We start from the raw sequence: 23,508 nt of genomic DNA, 5'->3' as shown, positions 1-23,508 counted from the left end.
AGGAAGATTAAGAACTGCCTACATGTGTAATGGATCATAAAATCAACTTGACTTCAAGAATTCTTCCTTTCACTAACATCATAAGAAAACATAAAATTTAAGGCTTTGAGTCCAGTAGATTTTATCTAAGGTAAAACATTTTTTCTTGAACCAGATATTTCCTGCACAGTAAGATTTGTGGATTACCATAACTAAATACAATGACTGTGATGTTCCTGTTTTCATATGCTAACTCATATAACAGTTATGTTCATTTAGAGGAGAGGGATGTGGTTCATATTCTACTACCCAAATATACACAAAAAAAGTTATTTGTTTTCTTTAACTGATATCATCTTTATTTACCTCCATTCCTATTTATGGAATACAGAATGGTGAATGGAGGACTTCAACTTGACAAATAATACCTCTTTCCATATTTTCACATTTTCTCCTATGATTTCTCACTCTTTTGAATCTTATTGTTAGAATTTTAAAATGAAACCTTCAAATCAGGGCTGTTTTTCCATGTCTTCCCTTTTAAGTTGCCCGAGTACAGAGAAATATTATTAATGAGAGAAAGAGCCTCATGGGTTTTCACTAACATGTGATTGTTTTGGTCCCATATCTTGAATATCAAACGTATAGGCACTATTACAACACAAGGACCAGTATGTGTAGAGTTTAAGAGAATAACCAATGGGATAATATTGCCTGGGTTCATAGCCTGACTTTGCCTCTTATTAGATATATGGCACTGGAAAATTATTTAATCTTTCTTTTTCTTGATTTTGTCATGTATAAAAGAAGGATAAAAATAGTACTACTGATACAGTTTTTTATGTTTTTCAAAATATTTTTAAATTATAGTTGATATGCAATATAACATTAGTTTCAGGTATATAACACAGTAATTAAATATTTATATGATATACAAATTGATCACCCCAATAAGTTTAATACCCTTCTTACACCATACACAATTATTACAATATTATTGACTATATTCCTTATGGTGTAGTTTACAACCCTGTGACTATTTTTATAACTGGTAATACAGAAAACATACCTACTTAAAGTATTTTAAGAATATTCAATTATTTCATACAAGTGCCTGATATATGATAATCTCTAGATAAACATTTTCTATTGCTGCATTGCAAAGCTGATGCTGGCTGAGGAATGGTTGGTACTGTTGTACTGCATTGCCTCTGCTGCAGAAGACCTTCATACATAGTATTTTTTCACTATACCAGAAGCTATTAGCTACTTTCTTTTTACCATAGTGAGCACAAAAACATCTGTAGGTTTGGCTAACTCAATTATGAAAAGTGACTCAATTAATAAACATGAACAATAGGAAATTAGAATCTAATTACTGAGAATTTTACAAAATTATTTAATCTATTGTTTCAACTCAACCAGTATTCATTAAACATTTATGATGTGGAAGAAAGCAAATTGAGAGCTGGAGATAAGCCCTGACCAGTGTGGCTCAGTTGGCTGGGTATCGCTTTGCAATGTAAAAGGTTCCTGGTTTGATTCCTGGTCAGGGCACATGCCTGGATTGAGGCTTAGTCCCAGTTGGGGTGCATATGAGAGGCAAATGATTGATGTTTCTCTCAAACATTGTTATTTCTTTTTTTTCCTCCCTCCCTGTCTCTAAAAATAAATAAATAAGCAAATAAATAAATGTAAATAAAAGAGCTAGTGATAAGAGCAGGGCTTACTCAGGAATTATAAAAGCATAATTTCCACCTTTTAATATTTGGTTGTTCATCCAGAAGTAGAGGTAAATATATTTATATATATAACATCAGAAATAAGGCAAATGCCCATTAGTTCACAAAAAGATTATAAATAATTGTAATAGCCACACAAAAAGTTATAATGTTCCACTGAGGAAATACCTTTAAAAAGAGGTGGAAACATTCAAGTTTAAAACATCTGTAAGAATTCAATTTTCAGATAGAGAATAAGAATTAAAATAGGAAAATATTGATTGCTTCTAGCCCCTGCTGGCAGACAGTGCTAGAAAATCCATATCTGGACACAAACTGTGGCTTCTTATAAAGACAGCAGAGTAGGTAAACACTGTATTTGCCTCCTTTCGTGACCACATCAATATTACACTATAGAACAACCGTCATTCAGAATTGCCTGAAGTCTAGCTGAACAGAAGTCCTAACTAATGATATAAAGAAGGCATCTTGAGACTGATATGAGGGGAGGAGACACAGAACATGCTGGTCCCATACCCATGTGTGGCAGTTAAAAATAAGGAGGGATATCTCAGCTGTGGGAGTCCTTCCTGAATAGCTCGGAGTTTCAGTCCCACACCAGGCACTGCCCCAGCTCAGGGTCCCAAGTTTTGGTTATGAAAACCAGTGGAAATTGTGGCTGAGTGAAATGGAGGCTCCTGGAGTCCCCTGAATTCCTCTTAAAGGGCCCCTGCAGAAACTTAGTCACAGTCACTCTGAGCTCCCCCACTAGGGCAGCCATTCAAAAGTACTAGGTATATATCGGGAGAAATTTAAGCATTTGGCTTCAGGAAAAAAGAACACTTTCTTCCAGATAGAAGTGTTGGAATAAACCATTGTTCTTTGCTGATTCTTCTCCCAGTTCAACTAACATGTGCAGGCAGGCACCTCATCTGAGTTTTTATCAACCTGGTTAATACTGTTTGCCTCACTCTCAAGATTCCTTGAGGTCTTCCCCTAACCAACATGAAGGCTCACACAAGTCACTTCCAGTGGATTTCCATACAAAGAGATTATCTTGGCTCATGATGCAGCCTTTCCTAAAATTTCTCAAAGTCTCACAAACTGCAAACAAGTAGCATTTGGCCTCAGTGTGCACTGTACCTCTTGCTAAGCAGCCCAAAGCCTGGCACTAGCAGCAGTTAGCCTCACTCAGTTCACAGATTAGCCTATCCCAGGCACCTCCAAGGCCAGCACAAAGGGCAGTTATCTGCAGATCACTTTGAAACTTATACCAAGTGTTCCCAAGAAGGGTTTAGGCAGCAACTGACTTGGGCCTGCATCAGAGCATCTCCAAAGAGGCCCCAAAATCAATACACCTGGTGGTGAGCTTTGGACAAAATCAAAACACTACCCAACTAACTTTAAAAATGACACATCCAAAGGACAGGCTCAGCAGGCACCAGAGCCCTGCTAAAGCAAATCCTGCTTCATACAGTCAACCCCTGCACAACAGCTCCCCCACTGTTGTTATCGCCATTCCTCACAACCAATCAGCCTGAGAGTCAACCCCTCCCATTTACATTTGACATACCAACAGCAATCAAAGTTCAACTACAACAGGACAGCACACACAAACCATGCAAAGGACACACCTGGAGCACGCAATTCAGGTGATCGGGCAGACTGTGTCACTAGCCCCATAAGACACCTACTATATAAAGCCACACTACCAAGACAGAGACATAACAGTTCTGCCTAATTCATAGAAACAGACTTTAAAACAAAGGGTATAACAACAGGTGAAGAAGGAGTTAGCAATTCTAGTCCTGGGTATTTATCTAAAGAAACCCAAAATATTAATTTTAAAAGACATATGCACCCTTGTGGTCATTGCAGCATTATTTACAATAGCCAAGACTTGGAAGTAACCTAAGTGTCCCTCAATAGATGAATGGATAAAGAAAAAGAAATGCATATAAACAAAGGAATATTAGTCAGACATATGAAAAGAATAAAGTCTTGATATCTGCAACAACATGGATGAACCTAAAGGTACTATGCTAAAGTCAGACAGAGAAAGACCAATACCATGTAATTTAAATTGTATGTGTAATATAAAAAACAAAAAATGAGCAAATGAAACAAACGTATAGACACAAACACAATTTTGATGCTATCAGATGGCAGGATATTGGAGAGATAGGTTAAAAAGAGGAAGGGACTAAGAAATATAAATTGGTAGTTATAAAATTATTACAGGGTATCAAGTACAGCATAGGGAATATAGTCAATAATATAACTGTTGGGAACTTGGAAGGTGGCGAAGGAGTGAAGGGAGGCTGTGCTTTCTGGCTCCTGAGACCCATCTGTAGTTTGGACTAATTGCAGACAGAACATCTCAGTGAGCAGCTGGACACTGGCAGGAGTCGAGCCTCAGCATTGCTGGATTAGAGAAAACCATCTGGGAATGACCTGTTTGGTGAGGATAGAGGAGGAAAAAGGGACAAGATAGAGGAGGAAAAAGGGACAAGATGGGATTTCTGACTGGGTTGGCTCCCCAAGCTGCGGCTGGAAGTACACAAAGACTTTTTAGACCACAGGGTTTCCCAGAGAAGAATCAGGAGGAAAATGGATCTCTGCCCACTGGCAGAGCCAGGAGTGGGCCAGGTGGCATCTGGCGCTAAAAGAAAAGAAATAATGTACTGCTGTGCATGTGAGAACGTGATTTTCCTTAATACTTTTCTCTTGTGTACTGCGGAGAGGGGAGGAAATGTCAGGGGTGATAGGACATTCTTGAGGAGCGCAGGTGCAGAAGTGCGCTCGCCCACTCCCCAACCCTCCCCTTGGGTCACGCGGGCGTGCACAGAGAAGTGCCCTCATCCACTTGCCCAGGCGTGCAGCCAGGTCGCTGGCTGAGCGTCCGGGTGCCCCTTGGACACACGCCAACAGATATAAGATCAGTGCCCCAGTGGGCTCAGGGAGGGCCTGCTGGGCATGCAGAAGACCATGCACAGACACGCATGGCCAGCCCCAGTGGGCACCAGGCCAGAGCACAGCCCACTTGCGCTAGCTCTGCTCATGCCTGCCCAGGCGGATGCGGGAATGGTGGGCGGCTGTGACGTGGGAATAGCGGGCGGCAGCGACTCACAGATGCTCACTTCCACCGTGCACAAGTGTCAGGGGCCCTGTCCCAAGGGGCGAGAGACTGACTCCCTGGGCGGCTTGGCAGGTCTGAAGCTACGCACAGGCCTGCCGTGCGCGCGCACATGCGTAGACACACTAACACCCCGGCCGGCTCCAACAGGTGCCAAACAAATGCACCGGCCACCACAGGTTCCCGGGAGTAACCCAGGCACGAGACCAACACCTCACACAGGAGAACACCGAGCTGCAAGGATCAGGAAACTCTGGCTAACCTCATTAGACCACCTGTGGATCCAGAAAAAAAAGACGACACACAAAGTTTGAACTGAGTAAAAACTTTCTTTTTGTATTTTTTAATTTTTATTTCTATTTTAATTTTTTAATTTGTATTTTATTTTATTTTAATTTCTTAAAATATTTTATTTTTAATTTTAATTTTTAATTTTACTTAAAAATTTTTTATTAAAATTATCTCTTTAATTTGTTTTATACCATCTCTCCTTCTCATCCTTTCTCTTTAATTTTTTTTATTTGTTTGTCTGTCTAGTTTAGCCTCCCTTTCACACTAAATAAATAGAATATGACTACGATATAAATCTAATACTATATAATTCCACTTCCTTACCATACTCCGCATTCTTCTCTCTTTTTATTGTATTATTATTAACATACAATGTAAATATTACCTACTGTTTTGCATAGTCTTAACACTACTTGCTACTATTATTAATCTATCATCCCCTCTCTCAAAAATCATATTTCTCCTCTTTAAAAACAACTTTTATCTATTCTTCCTATAGTATAAAAGCTCTAATCTCTCTATACTTATATTAATACTGGCTCATTGGCTGATGATAGCGGGATAGAGGGTGGGGAATATTTTTTAGGGTGTGGGTTTCCTGCCTTGGCTGTGTGTTTATGTTTTTAACAGCATCTCCACAAAAGAACTCAAGACAAAGTGGACAGAGTGATTCTCAATCAACTAGACAGAGGGAAGATCCCATCAAAGGGCATATGAAATATATCCAGACAGCATAAACAAATGACATAAAGGGTATCCCAAGAACATCAGGCTCAGGGGATCAAAGAGACTGCACCACTGAAACCCCCAGGTCTCCTATAAAGAATCTCATACCACAAAGGTGGGAATTCAAAGCAGACAAATCCAAAAAACAAAAACAAACAAGAAGAATCCAACATGGTAAGACGCAGAAACAACCTCTCAATTAAAAGAAAAGAGGAATCGCCAGAAAGAGAGGTAGATGGAATAGACATAGCCCAGATGTCAGATATGAAATTCAGACAATGGTGGTGAAAAAGCTCAATATACTCGACAACCTCAAAAACAACTATGACAACCTCCAAGGAAGTTACCAACAGCTCCAAGAAAATTACAGGGAACTTGTAGAGAACTACACCAGCATAAAAAAAGACATAGAAACTATCAACAAGAACCAGGAAGAAATGAAGAATGCAATCTCTGAACTGAAAAACACACTAGGAGCAATCAAAAGCAGGCTAAATGAAGCAGAGGATCAAATCAGTGAATTAGAGGACAATGTAGAAAAAATTGCCAAACAATACAACAAAATGAAAAAAAGATTGAAAAAATATAAACAAGTTGTAACGGAATTACAGGATAGCATGAGAAAAAACAATATCAGGATCATCAAAATAAAAGAGGGAGAAGAAGAGGAGTGAGGAATAGAAAAGCTGATAGGAAAAGTAATGACAGAAAGCTTTCCCATCCTGATGAGAGAAAAAGTTATGCAAGTTCAAAAAGCACGGGGAGTCCCAATGAAGAGGAACCCCATAAAACCCACTCCAAGGCACAACATAATTAAAATGGCAACATTAAAAGACAAAGATAAAATTCTAAAAGCAGCAAGAGAAAAACAGCAAATAATATACAAGAAGTTCCGATAGGGCTATCAACCAATTTCTCAACAGAAACACAAGAAGCCAGAAAGGAATGGTCAAAAATATTTCAAGCAATGAAAGACAAAGGCCTACAACCAAGAATACTCTACCCAGCAATGCTCTCATTCAAAATTGAAGGTGAAATAAGGAGTTTCCCAGACAAAGGAACACTAAAAGAATGCATTTCCACCAAACCAGCATTGCAAGAGATGCTAAAGGGCCTGCATTAAGAAAAAAAAAGAAAAAAAGAAGGAGAGGACCACAGATACAATGGGAAATGAATAAATACATGTCAATAATAACCTTAAATGTAAATGGATTAAATGCTCCAATTAAAACACATAGGGTAACAGATGGGTAAGAAAACAAAACCCAGATATTTGCTGTCTACAAGAGACCCACCTCAAAACAAAAGATTTACACAGACTGAAAGTAAAGGGATATAAAAAATTATTCCAAGCAAACGGACATGAAAATAAAGCTGGGATAGCAGTATTCATATCAGACAAAACGGTTTTCAAAGCAAGGGCAATAAAAAGAGATAAAGAAGTATTCATAACACTTGAGGGAACAATCCATCAAGAAGATATAACACTGATAAACATATATACACCCAACATAGGAACATCCAAATACATAAAGAAAATACTAGAAGACCACAGAAAGGATATTAACAGCAATACACTCATAGTAGGGGACGTTAACACTCCATTGTCAACAAAAGACAGATCTTTGAAGCAAAAAAATCCAAGGATATACGGGCATTGAACAACACACTAAACCACATGGACTTAACTGATATATATAGAACTTTCCACCCCAAAGAAGCAAAATATACATTCTTTTCAAATGCATATGGGACATTTTCAAAAATAGAACACATGATAGGATACAGTACAAGCCTCAATAAATTCAAGAAAATTGAAATCATATCAAGCATCTTTTCAGACCACAATGCCTGGAAACTAAAAATCAACCTCAGAGAAAAAAATCAAAGACACCCAAACTCATGGAGAATGAATAACATGTTATTAAATAATGAATGGGTTAACAAGGACATCAAAGAAGAAATCAAGAAATTTCTTGAAACTAATGATAATAAAAACACAACAGCCCCAAACTTATGGGACACAGCAAAAGCAGTCCTAAGAGGGAAGTTCATAGCAATACAGGCATATTTGAAAATGACAGAAGAATCTCAAATAAAAAATCTAACCCTAAAGCTACAAGAACTAGAACAACAACAAACAAAGCCTAGGGCAGGAAAAAGTAAGAAAATCATGAAGATAAGAGCAGAATTAAATGACATAGAGACCAAACAAACAATTTAAAAGATTAACAAAACTAGGAGCTGGTTCTTTGAAAAAATAAAATCGACAAGCCTGTAGCCAGGCTCATCAAGAAAAAAAGAGAGAAGACCCAAATAAACAATATCAGAAATGAAAAAGGAGAAATCACGACTGATACCAAAGAAATACAAAGGATTGCAAGAAATTACTACAAACAACTGTATGGCAAGAAATTTGACAACCTAGACGAAATGGACAAATTTCTAGAAACGTATAACCTTCCAAAACTGAACCAAGAAGAGGTAGAAAGTCTCAACAGACCAATAACAAAGAAGGAAATTGAAACAGTAATCAAAAATCTCCTGGCACACAAAAGCCCTGCACTGGATGGATTCACAGGTGAATTTTACAAAACATTTAGGGAAGAACTAACTCCTATCCTCCTCAAACTATTCCAAAATATCCAAGAAGAGGGAAAAATCCCAAACTCTTTCTATGAAGCCAGTATTACCCTAATTCCAAAACCAGGTCAAGACACAACAAAGAAAGAAAACTACAGGCCAATATCACTGATGAACATAGATGCTAAAATCCCCAACAAAATATTGCCAAACAGGATCCAGCAATACATCAAAAAGATTATACACCACGATCAAGTGAGATTCATCCCAGGGAAGCAAGGATGGTTTAATATTCACAAATCAATAAATATAATACACCACCTAAACAAAATGAAAGACAAAAATCACATGATCATATCAATAGATGCAGAAAAAGCATTTGATAAAGTACAACACCCATTTATCGTGAAAACACTCAGCAAAATGGGAATAGAGGGAGCATACCTTAACATAATTAAGGCTATATATGAGAAACCTGAAGCCAACATCATACTCAATGGACAAAAACTGAAAGCATTCCCCCTGAAATCAGGAACAAGACAAGGTTGCCCACTCTCTCCACTCCTATTCAGCATAGTGTTGGAAGTCCTAGCCACAGAAATCAGACAAGACAAAGAAATAAAAGGCATCCAAATAAGGAAAGAAGAAGTAAAACTATCATTATATGCAGATGACATGATAGTATACCTAGAAAACCCTAGAAACTCTACTAAAAGACTACTTGATATATTAAGTGAATTTGGCAAAATAGCAGGGTACAAAATAAATATATAGAAATCTAAGGCATTTATGTACACCAACAATAAAACATCAGAGACAGAAACAAAAAAGATATATACCATTTCCTATACCAACAAGAAAAATAAAGTACCTAGGAATAAATTTAACCAAAGAGATAAAAGACCTGTACTCTGAAAATTACGTAACATTGAAGAAGGAAATAAATGGAAGCAAATACCATGTTCTTGGATGGGAAGATTCAACACCATTAAAAGAGCCATACTACCCAAAGCAATTTGTAGATTCAATGAAATCCCTATTAAAATACCAATGACATATTTCACAGACCTAGAACAGATACTTCAAAAATTCATATGGAACCAAAAAAGACCCCGAATAGCAAAAGCAATCTTGAGACAGAAGAACACAGCAGGAGGAATCACAATACCAGACATCAAACAATACTACAAAGCCACTGTGATCAAAACAGTCTGGTACTTGCATAAGAACAAAGATATAGATATATGGAACAGAATAGAGAGTCCAGAAATAAATTCAGGAATATACAGTCAACTAATATTTGATAAATGAGGAAGGAAGATAAAATGGAGTGAGAAGAGCTTCATTAACAAATGGTGCTGGCTGAACTGGACAGGGACATGCAAAAAAATGAAGCTAGACCACCAACTTACACCACATACAAGAATAAACTCAAGATGGATCAAAGACTTAAATGTAAGCCATGACACCATAAAAGTCCCAGAGGGAAAAATAGACAGGAAAATTTCAGATATTCCATGTTACAATATTTTCATGGATACATCTCCTAAGGCAATAGAAATAAAGGGAAAAATAAACAAATGGGACTACATCAAACTAAAGAGTTTCTGTTCAGGAAAAGAAAACATCAGCAAGATGAAAAGGAAACCAACCACATGGGAAAACATATTTGCCAATGGTACCTCAGACATGGGACTGATATCCAAAATATATAAAGAGCTTATGCGATTCAACATTAAGAAAACAGACAACCCAATTAAAAAATGGGAAAAGGAAATGAACAAATACTTCTCTGAAGAGGAAATACAGAAGGCCCATAGACACATGAAAAATGCTCAACATCACTATCCATCAGAGAGATGCAAATAAAAACCACAATGTGATACCACTTTACACCATTCAGAATGGCCATCATCAACAAATCGACAAACAACAAGTGCTGGTGAGGATGTGGAGAAATGGGAACTCTACTGCATTGTTGGTGGGAATGCAGACTGGTGCAGCCGCTATGGAAAACAGTATGGAATTACCTCAAAAAACTAAAAATGGAACTGCCATTTGAACCAGCAATTTCATTGCTTGGATTATAGCCAAAAAATCCTAAAACCCTAATTCGAAAGAACTTATGCACCTCTATGTTTATAGCAGCCCTGTTTACAATAGCTAAGTGCTAGAAACAGCCTAAGTGCCCAACTGTAGATGAGTGGATCAAAAAACGGTGGTACACTTACACAATGGAATACTATGCAGCAGAGAGAAAGAAGGAACTCCTGCCATTTGCGACAACATGGATGAAACTAGCAAGAATTATGCTTAGCGAAATAAGCCAGGCAAAGAAAGCAAAATACCATATGATATCACCTAATACAGGAAATTAAAGAACAACATAAACAAATGAACTAAATAAGACAAAGAGCAGAATAACAGTCAATAGGGGGGAGAGGGCAGGGAGAGAAGGGGCATAAGTAAGGGAAGGGTTTACTCAAGGAATGTGTATAAATGACTCATGGACATGAACAATGGGGAGGGATATGATTGTGGGAGAAGGGCTGAGCTGGGTTGGGCGGAGCAATGGGGAAAAATCGGGACAACTGTATTTGAAAAACCAAAAAAATATATATATATATATAACTGTTCTTGTCAGATGGGACTAAATTTATCAAGACGATCACTTTGTAAATTAAATAATGCTAATCACTACATTGTACACCTGAAAATAATATAGTATTGCATCAATGGTAATTAATTTTTATATTAAAAAAGAAATAAATTCTATAAGTGTGTACTATTCTTCACCTTTGTAATTCAATTGTGATTGAAAAACAAATTATTATAAAAATAATAAATTATCATTAGGGAAGATGTGAAATTTTTTTCTTCCTTGATCATTTTAATTTGAGACCTCTATTGGGGTTGAAACTAGAGATAAAGTTTGAAGACATATTTTGGTCTTTGCTCCCTAAGCAATGGAAGAAGACTTCAAGGCCACATGAATGTGTGAACACTCAAATTATGTTTAAGGATAATTACTTTATTGATAACATGTAGGATAGATGTGAAAGAAGAAAAGTTAGAAACATGTAGACTAAACAGAATCTCACTTCCAATTTTTTTTAATGTGCTTTTTTGTTTGAGCGGTTGATGCAGTGTGTTCTATTTTTTTATAGTAATTTATAGGAGTTTGTTGGAAAAAAGGAACTGGTGGCTTGAATAACTAACCTGGGGTCTTAAATAAAAATCCATATGCTAGATTTTATTTTTTCATATCTTTAACTTGACTAAAACACCATAGTATAAAAATAAATTAAGTATGAATTAATTTTGAATAGGTTTAAGGAAATTAACAAGTATTTATTACTAGAAAAGAAGCAAAAGAAAAAGACAATAACACCCAGAACCTACTGTGACAAACCAAGCAAAACATAAGTGTTGATAAAGAGTGCTAGGCCTGTGTGTGCAATTGAACAGAAGCTTTAATAATGTGAATTAGAAGACAAAATCTCATCTATGAAAACTATCTCTCTGCCAAAAGGTCATGGTGGCCACCATTTCAATTAAAGTTCTTTTATAGATACTCATAATGTGTTGATTCCACAAGTGTTATTGTAAAGGAAATTTCCCAAGTATAAACTAAACCTTGCAAAAAGATTTATTTGAATTTTTTTGTTCTATTATATTTTAGGGCAGATGGTTGAGTTGATTATACTCTTTCTGAATGGTGCTCATTGTATTTGTATTTTCCCCCCTCTAGTTCTAACTATACTTCCTTTCCTGTACCCATTGGCAATTTTCCTGTGTTGTTAAAAATGTTTATTGCTGTTTTGTGTGCACATACTGCATATTTTAATGTACATAAGTTGATTATGTCATACATCTCATTTTTAAAACCTTTTTTTTTCACTTAACATTATACTTTTAAATTCTCTCTATGCTTTTTATGTGTAAGTATACTCCATTGCTTCTAACTTTTGCTTGAATTTCATGGTCCACATTATTTACATTTTATTCATTCCAACAGTGTCGGACACCATGATTAACTGTAATTCCCTATACTCACAAGAATGTTGTCATGAATATTATTGTTTGTTTCCATTAGAAATCTCTACAAGAATCTCCTAAGAGTGACAATGTTGGCTTATAGGCTGTATGTATTCATAAAATTATTGAAAAATTGGATCTCCAGATGGATGTGTCAGCCTTCTGTGTCATCAGCAGTGTTATGGACTGAATTTTGCTCCCCACTATGATCCACATGTTGAAGCCCTAATCCCAGCTACCTCAAAGTGGAACTATATTTGTAAATGGGACCTTTAAAGAAGGAATTAACTTAAAATAAAACCATTATCATGACCCTAATTCAATCTGACTGATGTTCTTAAAAGAAGTGGAGGTTAGAACATACAGAGAGAGACAGGGATGTTCCTGCACAGAGAGGTCATATGCAGACCCAGTAATGAGGGGGGTCATCTGCAAGTCAAAGAGTGAGGCTTCAGGAGAAAGCCAGGCTGATACCACCTTGAGTTCATACTTTCAGTCTCCAGAACTGTGAAAAAATAAATTTCTCTTGTTTAAGCCACCCACTGTGTGATATTTTATGGCAGCCCAAGCAGACTAATATTGTTCAAGTAGAATAATTAACATGCAAGTGAAACTTTAGATTGAGTTTTCAGAAAACATTTCTGCCAGTAAGTACTATTGGAATTATAAGACAGTTACTCCAGATAAATGATGACAATAACACCCACTAAAAAGATTTACAGCTTTTAAGTGATAAATGCTAAAATGTCTTGTATATCAACTAGTGCTTAACAGACGGGGCTGTGGATTGTTAGCTCATTTCTAGTACTGACTTCTATTTTCCATTAGCTGTAGATCATTGTTTACTTAGCTATGTGGTTGTACAAAAATGTTGTGAAGGCTTAACATGCATAAAGGAACAGAAAAAAAGTACAGTCATATATAAACAAAAGTAACTATTAACTTAATTTCCCTTATGTAACAGTATTAAGCAAGCACTGGTCCCCTCTACTCAAATAAATTGCTTATTATTTAACCAAACATAAATTAAAGAATGATTGCTATTTCTTAGTTCTCTTGATTATTTGGAACCTATCTAAATAAATATAATAATAGTAACTACTCTCCTTATGCAAATAAAAGTGAAGCATATTTCCACTTGTTATTAGTGCTTTGACAGTAGAAGCTTAAGTTAAAAAATGATGTTATTTTTAAAAAATAGACCTATTTCAACCTTTAAAAACTCTGTTGGTCTGAGATAGTTTCCTTAATATATTCAATGCTTTAATGATAACCAGGCTAAGGGCTCTATGCAACTGTCAGTAAATATACACAGTGAGAAAAAGCATTACAAAGTAACTCAAGATAAAATTTTTTGGTGAGAACTAGAGCCACTATCATCAGTCAACTGTCTTCTTTCATTTCACCCAGGTATATTGCCTTTAATTTTTATTTTTAATTTACCAAGGGGCATAATGGGGAAGCTAAAGGAATAGTAAGGACTTACTCATTGATTTATAGAATGTACAAGCCTCCTGGCCTTAAGTGGGCTGAAGTTGACCTGAGTGATTCTTATATACCTAGATGATGACACCTTCTCAGAATGGTGATAAAACACCAACTCTGTCCAGCATTAAACCAGCCAGGCATGGAAGGCAGCTACCTTCTCTCACTCTCATTCCTGTTGATAAGATTATGTATCACTGGGGCAACAGCATGTCTAATTAAAGATATACAATGCCTCTTTGTTCTCTCACATACAGAGAGGAAGAACATTTTGAATTTTGGCAGCTCTCCAGGAGAAATAGTGACAAGTTGATTCTCACCAGGTGACAACCATTTTACTCAGCCCTATCAAGAACATGTGTTCTGTAAACCAACTTGAAATGAATTTAGATGAGTTGGGTTTTAAAATCTTACAACCTTATCTTTATTTTCATAGAATAGGGTCAACAGCTAGGAGCAACTGATTATGACAAGGTATCTGAAGGTAGTCTCTTTCTCTCATTTTTGCTCTTATTCTTCCCTCCCTCCATTTCATTTTTGCTGTCACTCTTGCTCTCTCATAGTGCAAGGAGCATAGCAATGGACTGTGATGACCTAGGTTCAAATCTTGATTTTGGTACTTAATGTCTGAGCAACTAAGGCAAAATATATAACTTTCTGAACTTTAACATCTTCAGCCATAAAATGAAGCTAAAAAAGACTTGCCTCACAGTGTTGCTTTAAAGCTTAATTTAAAATATTTAGCATAGTACCTGACAAATACGGGGGTGGGAAAAATAAGTTTACAGTTGTCATTATGCAATACACAGAGCTTATTCTTGTATTATTATTTATTAATTGTTGCATTATTTTCCATAGGAACAGCTGTAAACCTGCCTTTGCCAAATCCTATATCTGCCTCTTAATAAATGTTAGTATGTTCAAACTGAATCCCTATGCTGTATTTTCGAAAAGACATTTTATAGAACTCAAGATTATTAACACTACATTGCAAACGTGCCCAAGAAGAGAGATGAATTTGTTTTGTTTTAAATTATCGTTCGTTGGCAGCCGTCCATCTCGAGAGACGATGGTGTAGCTTCTTAAGAGTCTATCTGCACCGCCGAGAATGGCTGTGCAGTCCGACTCGGGAGTGACATGGTATCTGTCTCCTCCCGTGTCGAATAGACATCTTGCGATGACGCTGAAGCTACAGAGCCTGGGCAGGGTAATATGGAGGGTCTGCTGTTGCCCATGCAGCAGACACCCCTCTCTTCGCAGCTGAAGGGTCCAAGGGAAAGACGGAGTCGATACAGCTTGGGTTCAGGTGCGCCACAGGAGTTGCCGGTGTTGACTACAACGTCAAACCGCCTTAGGGACTCCGGCTCCGGATTTTCTGTCGGGGTTTACTCCCTTAGCCTTTCCCCTGAAGAGGTATGCCGCAAGGCAGCGGAGGTTTTTTGGAGTCAGAGTTTTCCTTCTCTGATGTACCCTGACTGGAAGATCGAACCAGCGACACTTAGCTCGCAGGCCGACGCTCAATCCACTGAGCTAAACCAGCCAGGACGTGTTTTAAATTATAGACAGTGAAAATTTGATGTTTAAAATTCAAGATATAACCAACAATAGACACCTCATTTAAAATGTATCTTGGCATTTTCATGTAATTCCATAATGAAATACAAATAGATTTCCTACTATCTTCTTTAAAAAAAAACAACTTTTGTTCTATATTTTTACCACTAACTCTTTAATTGACTTAGGTAATACAGTTCTAAGATATTTCAATAATGATATTGTACCATGTTTTATTGCAACAACTGCTCTAAGCATTAATAAATTTAAACAGTAGAGTGGTGAAGTGTGAGGATGTTAGAACATACTGGGTATTACAGGAAGAATACTTGCCCTGCTCAATTTTCTTCTAATCTTAATCCAGATTCTTGGTTAAACATGTGCTAGCTCAGAATTTGGATTTCTTTTAAGTTTCGATGCTTTTTGTTTTGGTTTGGAATAACTGTCCTATTTCCTCCAGAAAAAAAACAAAACAAACAAAAATAAAACTATGATTTTCTTTGTTTTGGTATTGATTTACCAAAGCCCTGTTTCTGGTAACACCAAGATTATCTGTCTGTTTTGCTGTTTTTTAATTTCTAATTTATGATGTACATTTTTAAAAATTATACCATGTAATGTGTAATTTTATGTGTTAACTCAACTGGGTCATGGAGTGCCTAGGTACTTGGTCGAACATTATGTTGGGTCATTTACATGAAGATGTTCTGGGATGAGATTAACACTTAAATTGATAGATTCAGTAAAGCAAATTGTTCCTTCTCAATGTGGGTGGGTCTCCCCAATTAATTGAAGGCAGAAATAGAGCAAAAAGCCTAACCCTTTCCAAAATGAGATGGAATGCCTCCAGATTAACTGCTTCTGAGTGGGACATCAGTGTTTTCTTTCCTTTAGATGGAGCGTCATCTCTTCCTGGATCTCAAGCCTGCTGGCATTCAAAATGGAACCACATAATTAGCTCTCCCAGTCACAGGACTTCCAACTCAGATTACAACTATTTCATCATCAGCTCTTCTGGGAAATATATGAGGTCTGTCCAGAAGGTATCCAGTTGTGTACTATGACAAATAGAGACCTTTATTGAAGAAAATACAAGATACAAGAAACATTGTACATAAGAAAATGATGCCTCGGTCCTCTTTAAAGTAGGTACTTTGGGACCTCACAGTTTTCCCAATCGCCATCAACTTCCCTGTTGCATTTTCCTTAATCTCATCAATGGTCTGAAATCTCTTCCCTTTCAAAAGTGATTTTAGTTTTGGGAAAAGCCAAATCTGGGCTATTGTGAGGCTGTGTCACCTGGGTGATTTGGATGTTTTGCCACCCTCCCCCCAAAAAACCCACAACTCTGCACAAGAAGTTATGCATGAGTGGACATGTTGTGATGAAGCTGACAATCACCATTTGCACATAACTGTGGCTTTCTGAATCATCTGAATGGTTTCTGTGGAGGAATGTTTAAGCTTAATGAAAAATCTGATGCAGATTTATTGCTCTCATTGCTCAGTCATTTTGAATGCGATGGCTGCACAGTACACATGCTCAGTCAACAGCATCTACTGCCTCCAATGACTAGTACAGTGAAGCCATCATTGCTCACAAATGTGCATTCCAGTCCATTCTCTTTGGCTGCCAGGTTACACAGATGTGCAAACTGTTCTCATTATATTAACAAATGTTAGACTTTTTCTGGATATATAAATATATAATTTCCTGGACAATCCTGAATATACATATACTAAACTTAGTTTCTATGAAAATGAAATAAATATAACAAGATATACAGAACACAAGAACTAGTTTTATTTTTTATTATTATTAAATCAAAGAGGTTAACTTATTCTGTCAAATTGCTATAAACATTTTGTGTTTTCTTTTTTTATTTAATCTTTATTGTATTTTTTTCTATTACCATTTAGGCTGCTTATACCCCACTCCTCCCATCAACCACCACTGTTGTCCATGTCCATGAGTCCTTTTATCTTTTCTGCTCAATCCTTCCACATACTAATCTCCACCCCCCCACTAGCTGTAATCTGCTCTCCATCAATGAGTTTGTTTCCATATTCCTTGTTACTTCAGTTTGTTCATTAGAATTCCACATGAGTAAAATCATTTGGTATTTGTTTTCCTCTGAATGTCTTATTTCACTTAGCATAATGTTCTCCAGTTTCATACATACTGTGGCAAAAGGTAAAATTTTCTTCTTTATTATGGCCAAGTGGTATTCCATTGTGTAAACATCCCATAATTGTTTTATCCACTCATCTACCGATGGACACTTGGGCTACTTCCATATTATGGTGATTGTAAATAATGCTGCAATGAACATAGGGGTGCTTATGTTCTTTCAAATTAGTGTTTTGATTGTCTATAGATATACTCCCAGAACTTCTGGGTCAAAAAGAAGATCTATTTTTAATTTTCTGAGGTTTCGCCACACTGCTTTCTACAGTTGCTTCATGAGTCTGTATTCCCCCCAACAGTGTGTAATGATTCATTGTTCTTCTCCACATCCTCATCAGAACTTGTTGATTTATTTTTGATAGCCATTCTGACAGTTGTGAGATGGTAGCTCATTGTGATTTTATTTTGCATTTCTCTGATGATTAATGAAATTGGGCATATGTTTATGTATCTATTGGTCATCTGTATGTCCTCTTTACAGAAATGTCTATTCAAGTAATTTTCCCACTTTAAATTTTTGGTTTTTTTTGTTTTGTTTTTTTTGTTGTTGTTGTTGAGTTTTATAAAATTTGAATATTCACCCCTTATCATATGGAGGAGAAAATGTGTTCTCCCATTCTGTGGGTTGTCTTTTTATTTCATTGATGATTTCCTTCGCTGTGAAAAAAGTTTTAGATTGATGTAGTTCCATTTTTTTTTTTTTTTTACTTTTGTTTCCCTTGCCTGGAAAAATACATCCAATAAAATATTGCTAAATGCAATGTCCAGGATTTTACTGCCTATGTTTTCTACTATGACTTCTATGGTTTAGGGTCTAACATTTAAGTCTCTGATTCATTTTGAATTTATGTTTGTGTGTGATCTACTTTCATTTTTCTGCACATATATGTCTTCCCAACACCATCCATTGAATAAACTATCTAGCCCATTTTATGTGTTTTTTTTTCCTTTGTTGAATATTAATTGACTATAAAGGTGTATGTTTATACTGGGTTTCCTATTCTGGTCCATTGATCTGTGTGTCTGTTTTTATCCAGTGCCATGCTGTTTTGATTACTATGGCCTTGTTGTATAGTTTGATATTATGCAGCATGATTCCTTCAACTTTGTTATTCCTTCTCAGGATCACTGTTGCTATGTGGGGCCTTTTGTGGTTCCATATAAATTTTTGAAATACTTATTCTAGTTCTGTAAATACATCATTAGAATCTTGTTAGGAATTGTGTTGAATCTACAGATTGCTTTGGGAAGTATAGACATTTTAATGATGTTAATTATTCCTATCCATTAACACAGTACATACTTGCACTTATTTGTACTTCTATTCCTTTCTTCAGTGCCTTGTCATTTTATTAGCACAGGTCTTTTACATTCTTGGTTAATTTATTCCTATGCATTTCATTCTTTTTGAAACAATTGTGAAAGAGATTGTTTTATTAATTTCCCTTTCTGTTAGTTCATTGTTGGCATATAAGCATGCAACTGATTTCTGGACATTAATTTTGTATGCTGCTACCTTGCTAAATCCATTTATCAATTCTAGTAATTTCTTGGTGGAATCTTTGGGCTTCTTTATGTACAGTATCATGCCATCTGCAAACGATAGCTTTACTTCTTCCTTTACATTTTTGATGTCTTCTATTTCTTCTTCTTGTGACAGGACTTTCACTACTATATTGAATAAGAAAGTTAAAAGCAGATATCCTTATCTTGTCCCTGATCTTAAGGGGAATGCTTGTAATTTTTGCCTGTTGAGTATGCTGCTGGCAGTGGGTTTGTCAAATATGGCCTTTATTTTGTTTAGGTATGTTCCCTTTAATCCCACTTTGCTGGGAGATTTTATGACATATGGGTGATGGATTTTATCAAATGCTTTTTCTGCAGCGTTTGTTATAATTATGTGATTTTTCTTTTCTTTTTTTTATGTGCTGAATTACATTTATTGATTTGCAAATGATGTACCAACCTTGCATTCCTGGAATAAATCCCATTTGATCATGGTGTATGATCTTTTTGACGTATTGCTATATTTGGTTTGCTAACATTTTGTTGAGGATTTTAGGGTCTATGTTTATCAGGGACACTGGCTCATAATTTTCTTTCTTTGTAGTGAATTTATCTGATTTTAGAATTAGAATAATGCTGGCCTCATAAAATGAGTTTGGGAGCCTTCCCTTCTCTTGACTTTTATGAAATAGTTTGAGATGAGAGGTATTAGTTCTTCTCAGAATGTTTAGTAAAATGCACCTGTGAAGTCTTCCAGTCCAGGGCTTTTGTTTGCTGGGAGTTTTTTTTTTTATTATTATTATTACTGCTTTAATTTCACTAGGCAGAATCTGTCTATTCACATTATCTGATTCTTCCTGATTTACTTTTGGAAGATTGTATGCTTCTAGGAATTTATTTATTTCATCCAGGTTGTCCAGATGTTGGCATATATTTGCTCATATTTTCTTATAATCCTTGCAATTCTTTGGCGACAGTTGCTTTTTATCTTCTTTTATTTCTGGTTTTCTTTATTTGGGTCTTCTCATTTTTTCTTGATGAATATGGGTAAAAGTTTGTCAATTTTGTTTATCTTTTCAAATAACCAACTCTTGAATTCATTGATTTTTTTTTAGACTCCATTTTATTTATTTCTGCTCTGGTATTTATTACTTACATTTTCGTACTGACTTTGGGCTTTGTTTTTCTTCAAGTTCCTTTAAGCGTGAAGTTAGATTGTTTATTTGATATTTTTCTTGCTTTTTGGGGTAGACTTCTAATGCTAGGAATTTCCCTTAAGATTGCTTTCCTTGTGTCGCATAGATTTTGGGTACCTGTATCCTCATTTTCATTTGTTTCAAGGTACCTTTTGATTTCTTCCTTGATCTCATTATTGACCTTTTCATTTTTTAATAACATTATTTAGCTTCCATGTATTTGCATATTTCAGTGTTCTTCTTGTGCTTGATTTCTAATTTCATAGCATTGTGGTGTGAGAAGATGCTTGATATGATTTCAATTTTCTTAAATTTCTTTAGACTTGCTTTATGTCCTAACATGTGGTCTATCCAAAAAAGCATTCCATGTAAACTTGAAAAGTATGTCTATTCTTCTGCTTTGGGATGAAATACTTTGACGTTATCAATTAAGTCTATTTGATCTAGTGTGACTTTAGAACTGCTATCTCTTTGATTTTATATCTAGAAGGTCTACCCATTGGAGTCAATAGGGTGTTAACATATCTGACTATGACTGTATGTCTGTTGATTTCTCCCCTTATGACCATCAAGGTTTGTTTCACATATTTAGGTGCTCCTGTGTTGGGTGTGTAAATGTTTTTTTTTTTTTAGAGCAACAGATGTTTTTTAATGTGTTTTATTGATTATAATGTTACATTTGTCCCAATTTCCCTTCCCTCTTCTCCTCTCCACCAGGTGGCCCCCCTCCCTCCAGTTGTCCCCCCCTTTTAGACCATGTCCATTAGTTGTGCATATAGTTCTTCTCAACCTCTCTCTGTCTATTCCATTCCCTCTAGCATGATCCTTAATTCCTATATCATCTCCCTCCCTCTCCCCCTTCCCCCTCCCTGCTGACCTCCCCCCAATATGTTCACCATACCTATAGTTCTTTTTCCAGTCTCATTGCCTATTTAGTTTGCCTTTGTTTCAATTCTCTAGCTTCTGTTGTTGTTTCTTGTGATGCAGTTTTCATTTTAGATTTCATAGTTTTGATCCTCCTTTTTCTAAACCAGTCCCTTTAACATCTCATATAACAGTGGTTTGGATCTAATGAACTCTTTCAGTTTTGTTTTGTCCTGGAAACACTTTCTCTGCCCTTCTATTCTGAATGACAATTTTGCTGGATAGAGTATTCGTGGTTGTAGGTTTTTGCTTTCCATTACTTTGAATATTTCTTGCCAGTCCCTTCTTGCCTGCAGGGTCTCCCTTGAGAGGTCAGCTGATAGTCTAATTGGGACCCCTTTGTACATAATTCTTTTCTTCTCTCTTGCTGCTTTTAAGATTCTCTCTTTATCTTTAACTTTTGACATTTTGATTATAATGTGTCTTGGAGTGGTTCTCCGTGGGTCCAGTTTTTTTGGAACTCTCTGTGCTTCCTGGACCTGTAAGTCTATTTCCTTCCCCAAGTTTGGGAAGTTCTGCTTTATTATATTTTCACTTAATTTTTCAATTTCTAGTTCATCTTCTTCGCCCTCTGGCAAACCAATGATTCTTATGTTGGGCCTTTTATAGCTGTCCCAGAGGTTTCTGATCCTCTCATCATTTTCCTTGCTTCCCGTTTTTTCTCTCTGCACTGGTTGACTGTTTGTTCCTTCTCTGTGTTCTGGTTTGTTGATTTGAACTCTGGATTTTATTTCCTCACCATCTATCTCGTATGTGGTTTTGTTCCTTTCATTATGAGTGTTTTTCGGTTGTTTCTCATCTTTTTCCAGATCTTTTGTTAATTCTGTAAGCCACCTGATAACAATGGCCCTGAACTGAGCCTCTGACAGGTTTCTTATTTGTTCCTCTGTCAGATTCTTCATCTGTTGCCTGGTGAGCTGCGCCACCGGGATTTCTATAGTTGTCTGCCTCATTTTGACAGGTGCGTTTTGTTTTCTTGGGCCGGCTATAGGGGGCAGTGCCTGTGTACTCGTCACAACCCAGCGACCGGTGGCAATCCGCAACCTTTTTCGCCGCGCTGTGGCCCTTTGTCGTCACAACCCAGCGACCGGCGCCTTTCCGCAACCTCTTTCGCAGCCCTGTGGCGCTTTGTGTGGGGGCGGGGGTCCAAGATGGATTCACACAGTTATTCCGCTAGGAGACCGGGATCCGTCCTCCCGCCCTCTGGGCCTCACTGTTCAAAACGATGTGGTGGCTGCTTTCCCCAGCATTGGGGTTGCAAGCTGCTGAGGTTCGACTGCAGCTGGGATTGTTCTCCCTGCCGCTGGGATTGTTCTCCCTGCTGCTGTCCCTGGTACGACCGCAAACAGCACCATCCACTTTCGCTCTTCCTACCTGCTCAAAGGGCGCCACTGGTTTATAACTTCATACTTTGGGCTTCCATGTAGTTTTATTTTCTGGAATTTCTAGTTATCTTTTGTTTTGAAGTAGTTGTATTCCTTTCTAGTTGTAGAGGGAGACCGAGCGCGTCCGTCTAAGCCTCCATCTTGGCTGGAAGTCTCGGGTGTGTAAATGTTTACTAGGGTTATATCTTCTTGTTAAATTGTTCTGCTTATCATTACATAGTGTCTATTTTTGTCTCTTACTATAGCTTTGGCTTTTTAAAAAAGATTTTATTTATTTCATATTTAGAGAGAGAGGAAGGAAGAGAGGGAGAAAAACATCAATGTGTGGTTGTCTCTGGTCTGCTGCCAACTTGGGACCTGGCCCACAACCCAGACATATGCCCTCACTGGGAATCAAACCAGCAACTCTTTGGTTAAGAGGCCAGCGCTCAATCTACTGAGCCACAACATGCAGGACTATAGCCTTGTTTGTTAAGTGTATTTTGTTGCATATAAATACTACTACCTCAGCTTTACTTATTTTTTTTCCCATTTGTGTGAAATATCTTTTTCCATTCCTTTACTTTTAGCCTGTGTGAATCTTTTGATATGAGATGTGTATTTTGGAGGCAGCATGTGTATGGGTCTTGTTTTCTTATTCATTCAGCTACTCTACGTCTTTTGGGTAGAACATTTAAGCCATTTACATTTAAGGCAACTATTGATAGATACGTATTTAGTACATTTTGTTGTTAGACTATTTTCTGCTGTTTTTTATTTTTTCCTTTCTTTATCAATATCTTTTCCTTCATCTTAAA

Source organism: Furipterus horrens, unplaced genomic scaffold (assembly GCF_987537825.1).
Source record: "Furipterus horrens unplaced genomic scaffold, mFurHor1.1.pri manual_scaffold_12, whole genome shotgun sequence".
NCBI lineage: Eukaryota > Metazoa > Chordata > Mammalia > Chiroptera > Furipteridae > Furipterus > Furipterus horrens.
Note: the sequence above shows the minus strand (reverse complement) of the source record.